Here is a 9,502-nt window from a genome sequence, read left to right as displayed (position 1 = left end):
AGAATGTTAAAATTTTCCGAAGTGCTCCTTATCTCAGACCCAGAATTACTTTCAATCTCTTTCATGACTGTCATGTTTATCTGTTCATGGCATGTTCTACGCCTTGTCTGGAGAAGTGTTCTGGGAAGCTGGGAAGTATGGCTATTGTGTATCTAAAAGGCATATTCAAGGCTTAATCTTTGGTAAGCAAGAGTGTTCAGATAAGACTGCAGCTGGGAAGAGGCACCACTGGAAGATAGGTGAGGTAAGAGGTTCTCAAGGCAACTCTAAAAACCATCTTTTGTCCAGTTAGGTCCCTGGCCTTTATGTTTTATATAGGTTATTGGCCTATGTATTTTTACAATATGATCATTAGGGCTGGGGAATAAGGTTGACCAAGATTTCCCAGACATTTGAGTATAGATGAGTGCATAGCAGCTTGCAGAGGGTCTCTGAAGATACCCTAGATATTTTGGAGTATAAACAATTACTTTGTTAGCAACAATGGATTATATTAAGCTGAAAGGATGATTTAGCCACAAAATTGAACTATGTGAAAAAAATTAAGGGAACTATTCAATTTATAATTGCATCAAACATAAATAAACCAATAAGCTACTGGGAGTAAACATGACCAAGGAAGAGAAAAAGCCTTATACCAGAAACAATAAACACTGAGGAAATAAATTAAAGATTACACAAATATTAATAAATGGAAAGACATCTTGTTTTCATGGATTGAATTAATATTTAAATGTCCATACTACCCAAAGGGATCCAGAGATTCAGTGCAATCCTTATTAAAATTCTAATGTCATTCTTCATAGATATAGGGAAAAAATTCTAAAATTTTGCTTGCTTGGGCACCACATCTACTGAAATTGGAACAACATAGAAAAGATTAGCATGGCTCCTGTGCAAGGGTGATATGCAAATTCATAAAGCATTGCACACTTTTTTTATAGTAATACTATTCACAATAGCAAAGACATAAAATCTACCCAGGTTTCCATCAACAGTGGATTGGATTTTTAAAAATGTGGTAAATATACACCATGGAATTCTATGCAGCTATAAAAAAGAACACAATCATATCCTTTGCAGGAACATGAATACAGCTGCAGGCCATTATCTTAAGTGAATTAACACAGAAACAGCAAACCAAAAACTGCATGTTTTTACTATAAATGGGAGCTAGACATTGGGTACACACAGACACAAAGATGGGAGCAATAAACACTAAGGATTCTAACAGTGGAGAGGGAGAGAAGGGGGAAAGATAGGAAAACCACCTATCAGATACTATGTTCACTGCTTGGATGTTAGGATCATTAGAAGCCCAAACCTCAGCATCAGGCAATATATCCATGGAAGAATCCTGCACATGTACCCTTTGAATGTAGAGTAAAATAAAAATTTTAATCCTAAAATTTGCACAGAACCACAAAAGACCCCAAATAGCCAATGAAATCTTGCCCAAAATGTGCATAGGTGGAGGCCTGTTCACCTAAACCTACTCATCTCAATGAAGAGCACAGGAAATTATGTCCATTTAATTTCACTTTCCTCTGTAAGCCCATTCTTGATCTCTGGGTTTTTGTTTTAATATTTGTATTTTAAATCAGAAATTGATTTTTCCACAGACATTTCTGATTTCTTTTTCTTAATCATTAATGAGGCAGTTTTACCCTACTGAGGTAAGTAAACCTACTAATAGAGTTATGCCATGGAGCTAAGATCTGTGAAGAAGTTCCAGCTGTTTATTTTTTCATCTCCCAGACAACTCCAGAAATGGGCATCCAATGCCTTTTGAGTTATACTTTCCATTTCTACATTGAAAATGGAACTAGAATTTGGGGGGAAAAAAAAAGGCCTCCGTGTTTGAGCTGGCAGCCGGCTGCTGTGTAATTATCATTGCTCTTCTTTATTAACTGCTCGCCTTCGCCTTATGTGGTGCTTTGTTGATAGATGTAACCTCAATCTTGTTGCTATGGTGACAGTAACAGTCACTGAGAAGACTTTGTTTATGGTAAACAAATCCAGGCATATGCTTGAAGCCTGGTGGAACAGTTTTCCAGCTTCCCTTACACTGCTGTCCCTGAATGAAATCAAATAGCTCCAACTGAAAAACCCACAGCCTGGATTTGAAATATAAAAAATAGGAAACAGTCCTGAGATTACTGTTTCTTATGTGTGTGGGAATGGCCCCGTATATAGGTCTATGTTCACGAGTCAAGGCTCCCTGTTGAAGGGGACTCTCTGTGCAACACACGCAGAGGAATTGACCTGGGAGTGAGAGAAAACCTCCCATCCTGAGGGCTGTTGGCATCAATAGTGAAGCTGGGATGGTACATTAACATAATGACAAAAAATGCTTCTCTCTGTCCCTTACCAAATCCTCTCTGCTAGGCATGCTGAATTCTTATATATTGGAGAAAAAATTCCTTCCAGAACACTCTCATAAACATTGAAGTAAGACACATTCAGCCCCATTTCTTAGATGTTTTTATTATATGAACGTAAACCACCATTTGAAGGAGAACAGTTGTCATGTAGATAGATGGAATTGAGGGTCAGATTTACTTCTCCATGGTGAATGTATTTGTGGTTGGCCTGGCTTAAGTGGCCCAACACATTCCCTGGCTCTCTTTCCCTGTCTCTCTCACCTACCTCCTCAAATGTTTTCTCTCCAAACTGACAACTGCTGTCTAAAATTAAAACACCAAATCTTTTCCCCTCACTCTTCTGCATTATAAGGCTTTGATGGCTCACTTAAGAATGAAAACTTAAAAATTTCAAAGAATGAAAATTTGAAAAGCATTATAATGAAATTGAAATGGTGTGTACAAACCATCAGCTATTTATGGCCAACAGTGTGCACAAATTAGAGACCATTTCTTGGTACCAAAACATGCAGGAAGAAAGTGGACTGCCTAGCTGCAACGGGAAATCTTTCAGTAGAGAACAGAGGGCCAACAGCCTGAAATTCCAAGAACCATTTTTTTGGATTTCATAACAGCTCTTGAAAACTAGTAGAATCTTGCTTGTTCATTCTTTTCACCACCAACCAAAGGGCTTTACTTACCTTAGCTCTCAGGTCTCAGGGTCCCCAGGTGTGTGGCTCTACAGAACAGTTGAGCCTTAACACAGCAATTTTTAATCCCTCAGACAGAATTAAACTTCCTGCTAAATATTTTCTTGTTTTCACCTTTTACTTGGGTATTTGTCTCATAAGCCCACACTGAGAATACAATGTTGCAGGGTTTTATGTAGCTCATTAATTCGTGTTCTCCAGTGAGGGGGTCTGGGGATGCTAGGGTGAAGAGTTTAGGCCAACATTAAAGTGATTTATCTGCTAAGTACAGGAATTAACATTTCATTGGTTGGAGGCAGGTATTTATTCTGATTTACCTTCATAAAGTGGAAAAAACAAAAAGTATCTTCTTGATAAAGAACCTGGAAATTAATTAAACAGTAATAATAATAATAATAGTTAATAAAACAAAGTATAGTTTTTCAATTTAAAACAGAATTTTTTCTTTCATAAGGTCATAGAAAGATGCCTTAACTGGGATTCCCAGCATGCTGCCCACTCTCTCAAATTTGGTTTGTACCCACTGATCTCCTACTTCCGTTTCTGGAAACTTCATCTATCATTTACCATCCTGCCTGTCAATCCCTAGGGTCCTCCTTTTCTTTTGTAATTGTTCAAACATCATTTATTCATACACACATGCAAACACACAAACACATTCCAGCTTTTCTCTGATTTCTTTTCTAACTCCTTAGGGAGGTTCGTCTTCTTTTTGCTAACATATCATTCAGCAGCTCATTATTATGACCCTGCATTATGAATTAGTTTGCGAATTACATCATGTTGGTCAGTGGCTGAGTAAGCCTCTTGGCAACTGCCATCTCATTTTCTTCTTTACAACTCCCAGTTAAAATATAGGTACTGTTGGTCACACATCGGCTGGAGAAACTGGGATGTACAGACATCACACAGATCCAGGAGTCACAATTTGAATTCATGTCAGTCTCACCACAGAGGTCATGTTCTTAATCATGACACCGAAAGATGTTTTAGCAAGAACACTTTGTTCTTGAGCAAAACTTTGGGCCGTGGAACTTGTTTCCCTGCTTTTCCTGATTAAGCCGGTCTGAGAATTTTAGAAGGAAACTTCAAAGATTCATTTACCTTTTCCCTTTAGAGGCTGAAACCAAAAGTTGGCCATAAACATCAGTCCCTGAACCGTCCCTTTTTATCCCCACCATATGCCTCTAGATCTGCTTAGGCAATTTCAGTTATGCCCTCCCCCAGTTAAATACACCTCCAAATGTGTCTTCCCATCCTAAGAGCATTATAATCCTATTTATTTAAAAAAATAATTTAAGGGTGGTGCTTGATCCTCATTTGAGCTGTAAGCACTTGGCTGTTACTTTTTGTCCTATCCTGAGAAACACCATGTAATGGTGGGGCAGGAGGAAAGAATTCAGGACTAGCATGCCACCACTATTCCATTATTAAATTGAACAATATTTCACTTTCAGCCTCTTCTATAAAGACTTGCTATGGCAGATTATAAGCTCTTTCTCACTTTATAGTTCTACAGATTTTTACATTTTAAGAAAGAAGCTCCGGCGCGGTGGCTCACGCCTGTAATCCCAGCACTTTGGGAGGCCGAGGTGGACAGATCACAAGGTCAGGAGTTCGAGACCAGCCTGGCCAATATGGGGAAACCCTGTCTCTACTAAAAAAAAAAAAAAAAAAAATTAGCCGGGCGTGATGGTGGGCACCTGTAGTCCCAGCTACTTGGGAGGCTGAGGCAGGAGAATCACTTGAACCTGGGAGGCGGAGGTTGCAGTGAGCTGAGATCATGCCCCTGCACTCCAGCCTGGGCGACAGAATGAGGATCTGTCTCAAAAAAAAAAAACAAAAAACAAAAAAAAAAAACAAAGAAGCATGAGAGGATTGAGGGATGAAGAGATGGAGCACGGGGGATTTTCAGGCACTGAAACTCTTTTGTATGACAATATATGGGTTGATACCTGGCATTATACATCTCTCAAAGCCCAAAGAACTATATAACACAAGACAGACTCCAGTGTAAACTACAAGCTTTAATTTATATAATTTCTTAATGTTTGCTCATCAAGTATGCAATAATAATGCAAGATATTAATTACAGAAAAAAATATGATGGGAGGTGTTGGGGCATGTGGACTTGTACTTTCTGCTCAATTTTTCTGTAGAAGTAAAACTGCTCTGAAAAATATAGTCTATTAATTAGTGTTAAAAGAGATAAGAAAAAATATATATGTCCAAATACTGGCAAAGGGAAATGAAAACTGAAGAGTGTCAGTGATGGAAAGTAAGGAAATTGGACTCTTCCAAGTCCTTAGTGATACTTCTACCTATTTCTGAAAATGTTTGAATTGTTATGTCCATCCATATACACAAGCCGTATGGGCTATGAAGTGGATTGTATTCAAAGAGTCTTGTGAAGGTAAAAGAAAGTCGGACATCCCTCCTCCTCTCCCCAAAAAAACCAATTTGCCTATGCTTCGGTTTCTATAAAATGCACAGATGTGCTAGCATTTAGCTGCCTCCCTGGGGTGCACTAAAACTGTTGCTCTGAAGTGTTTCAAGACTAGAGCATCCCAGGGCCTGGCACTGTGGTGGGACTCAAGGGAAGAGATAAAACACAAATTGAAAAGCAGTATTACTTGGGAAATTGTAGTTTAACACATGTGACAGCAGTCTCTCCCTGTCTACTAAGATTTCTTCCTTATTGCTTTCAGACAAAGTCTTCATGATAGCAGGGTCATATTATTCTCTTCCTTTTTCTACACCTTGATTCACTCTTCCATCTTCGGGTAAGAGGAAGAAAATTAGGTGAAGATCACATGTGTAGTTTTCGACAGAAATTTTGCGTGCACTTTAACTGTCAGCTCCAGCACTAGCATTGCCTCCACTTTCCCATGTATAAAGCCTAGACATCCTTCAGAGCTGGGCTCAAATCCCCTTCCTAAACCTGCATTCTATTAGTGATCTTTACTCCTTCTTTCAGCTCCTCACTCAGCACTTCATCCCTGCAGTTTAGAACTTGACTACATGCTGCTGAATTATAAATTGTACATTCAATTTATAACTTGCCTAACTTGAAAGAAATCTACATGTACATATATATCTACCACTCTATCTATATGTCTATCTAATCTTAAAGATACAACTTTTTCCTTTTACATCTGTTGAATTTCCACTGCTAACCATCCTCAACTCCTGCCACTGTGTGTTCATTGAAGACAGCAATATTTGGAGGTTTTTAAAGAAAATATAAACCTATATGTCTTTCAATCCTACTTATTTTTCTTCTTAATCAGGCCCTGAAACTTAAAATTTTCACTGTTACCCTCCCTAGGCCTAGTGGGTTGACTTTGACATTCTATTTGATATTTATGGGAGGAACTTTCTTTCAGTCATTGATTAAGACAGACATTATTGTTTTATGCCGAGATTTTAGTAGAGCTAGGCATCCTGTTTAAATGAGGAACTTGAGTAGAGTTCTTCTTTAAGTAATGAAGAAGAACAGATAGCAAAGCTGTGGGACATAGGCTCAGTAATAACAGATCAGTTTGGAGAATCACCTACATTGTTAGCCCCTGAGAGAGAGCATGGCCCAGGGAAAGAAAAAAGTACCGGAGGTACAACTACCTGCCCCAACACATCAAAGCCTATGGTAAGTTTCTTAACCTCCCTGAAACTGAACATCTGCAAAAGGACTTTGTTTCTGTATAACATGAACTTGTGAAGGCCATATAAGATAATACTCAAGAAAGAGGTTGCAAGCTGTAATATAAAGATATAGATTTGTTAGTGATAAACCAGAGGAGAACATGACAATATTTTCTGCCTTGGGAAGGTTAGAAGTGGGGCAGGGTGGGGAAGGTGAATTCTAGAAAAATAAGAGGTCACCAGTTACAAAGTTTCCCTACTTTAGTCCTTTAGGATTAACCCTGTTTGAAGCCAAAGAATTTAAAATGGCTCAAACTAACGTTTGGGATTGTTCAGTTCAGTTCAGTTTCTTTGCTTCCTAGATAATGAACTTTTGTCACAGAGTAAATGCAAGCCCATGTCTCACTGCATGAAGAGTAACACACTCATCTGTGTGACTCTTGGCATATAAAGCCACCACCTGCAGAATTTGGACAAGTTGTTTGATGTCTCTGAGAATCTAGCCAAAGCATGTAAAATTCTTCAAATTATTAGACCTGACTTTGGGTAACTTTTTTTCTTTATTGATTTCCTTGGCCATAGTTATTATTCTCATCATGGGAATGTTGAAGTCTATCTGGAAAAGACCTGTCAATGTACTTCTTTTCTCCCCAGTATTGATTCAACTTCTTTGCCTAATCTGAGCACTATATAACAGCAACAACATGTGTAGGTCACATGTATTTATGCTGAACTTTGCATTTATAAAGTTTTTGTTTCTTTTAAAAATGTTTGCATTTTTAAAGTTTTTGTACTACAGTGGCATTTTCTGCAAGGAGAAGGAGAAATTTTCTCTTCTGAGGAAGACCTTTATTTGTTTTTGTTTTGAGATGGAGTCTCATCCTGTTGCCCAAGTTGGAGTGCAGTGGTGCGATCTCGGCTCACTGCAACCTCCTCTTCCCAGGTTCAAGTGATTCTCCTGCCTCAGCCTCTCGAGTAGCTGGGACTATAGGCGTGTGCCACCACATCCAGCTAATTTTTTATTTTTAGTAGAGACAGGGTTTCACCATGTTGAGCAGCCTGGTCTCAAACTAGGAAGACTTTTCTATTAACTCTTCTCAATCACTTTTATTTTTAAGGACTTATTCTCTCTTGTGAAATTCTGTAAAAAACGACAGACTACTCAACCAAAGGCTTTTTTTTTTTTTTTTTGGTCACAAAACAGATCATTAGTCAATTACCTAGCATTTATTGAGGGCTTACCATGTGTTAGATAAAAGTTGTAAGAGGAGGCATAAAACCCTGCCCTATTCAGGGAGGCAAGCTGTATACTGCACAGAAACAAAAGGAACCTATGATGTCGGGCATACCAAACTCCAGCAATGACACAGGAAGTCCAGCAGACAGGTAATTGCACTGAATTTGGGAGCCCAGGGGAAGATGTGTGAAGCTGATTACATTAAGAATGTTCTGAGGAATATCAAGGTCTAAATCAGCAGAGCAGAGAACAGGAGAGTATTACAGGTGTGAAACCTGAAGGTCCAGAGGACACAGTAAGGCACAACAGATAACAAGGTCAGTGAGAAGACTGCCCCAGCTGGAATAGAGGATTGGTCTAAGGTGACGAGGAAAGATGAGGCAGAAAAGCATTTTAGGATTAACTATGGAGCTCCTCTCCTGCCAAGATGAAAAGCCAGGACTTGTGTTGTGAGCACTGAATGTGTGAACAGAGGTTGCAGTTTCAGAGTTTGAGCACAGAGCTAGAGATATCTGAATTTGACTCTTGGCATATAAAGCTACCACCTGCAGGACTTGGGCAAGTTGCTTGATTTCTTCAAGCCTTCACTTCTTCCAATATAAAATTGAATTAGTAAAATTTTATAGGTCTCTTATGAAAAGAGACTAGGTCTTTTAATGGAGTAGGTGCTAAAAATATATTTTGCTATTCTTTTTTGGTATTAGTTATGGTTTTTGTTTGTTTTTGGATAGCAATTGTGTTGATATGTAATTGTTTTTCTTCTGAGCTTCTTAGTGATTATCCAGGTCAGAATATGCCTTAGAATAATACATATTTTTGAACCTAGTCTTATCATCTTACTAGTTTTTGGAGCCTACAAATTGTCCCTGATTATGGGATCATGGGCTTTGAATTACAATTTATCTCTAGTCAGTGATTTTTAACATTTTGGGAGTTATAACCTTTTGGAATGGTTTGACATTGAGGCATTTTTTAAAATTAAAAAAACATAAAACTTTACAATGAAAAATAGAAACATACAAATAATTTTATTTTTATACTTAAGGAGTATAGCTGACTCAATGGGTAGACGTAATTGGCAACTTTAAAAGAGTTTTCTCCTTCAACAAAAATATTCCCCTCATTGACCTCCTATGGTGCCTGAAATTCTACCATATGCTCTCCTCCTTAAGGAGCCATGGACCCAGCAGGAGAATATTGATACAATGATGGTTTTTACAGCATTATATTCCCTGGAAGGGGCAACACATTAACCAGTGAACACACCAAAAGGATGTCTATCATTTCATCTCTTATTGATCACACAGTCTATTACTCTTCTCTAATAGTATGGAGATCTTTCAAAAGTAGCCAATGACAAAATAGGAATAATAGCAAATACTTACAGTACTTGCTGCATGCCAGGTATGTACAATTCTCACAGCAGTTTTTTGAGGTAGGTGCTATCACCGCCCTCATTTTACAGTTGAGGAAACTGAAGTAGAGTGAGCTGCCTAACCTTCATATATTAAGTTACAGGTCTTGGATTTAAACTCAGGACCTCTGCCTCC

The 9,502-nt window shown here is 38.3% G+C and overlaps 1 non-coding gene across 1 annotated transcript; it reads left to right on the top strand.

Moving 5' to 3' along the window:
* The first annotated feature begins 834 nt into the window (after positions 1–834).
* Positions 835–937, top strand: LOC112206355 (U6 spliceosomal RNA). Its single transcript, XR_002940577.1, has one exon. It is a non-coding gene; the product is annotated as a U6 spliceosomal RNA (small nuclear RNA).
* Positions 938–9,502: the final 8,565 nt, after the last annotated feature.

The sequence above is a fragment of the Pan troglodytes genome, chromosome 17 (assembly GCF_028858775.2).
Source record: "Pan troglodytes isolate AG18354 chromosome 17, NHGRI_mPanTro3-v2.0_pri, whole genome shotgun sequence".
Taxonomy (NCBI): domain Eukaryota; kingdom Metazoa; phylum Chordata; class Mammalia; order Primates; family Hominidae; genus Pan; species Pan troglodytes.
This window is presented reverse-complemented; position numbering and strand designations above follow the sequence as displayed.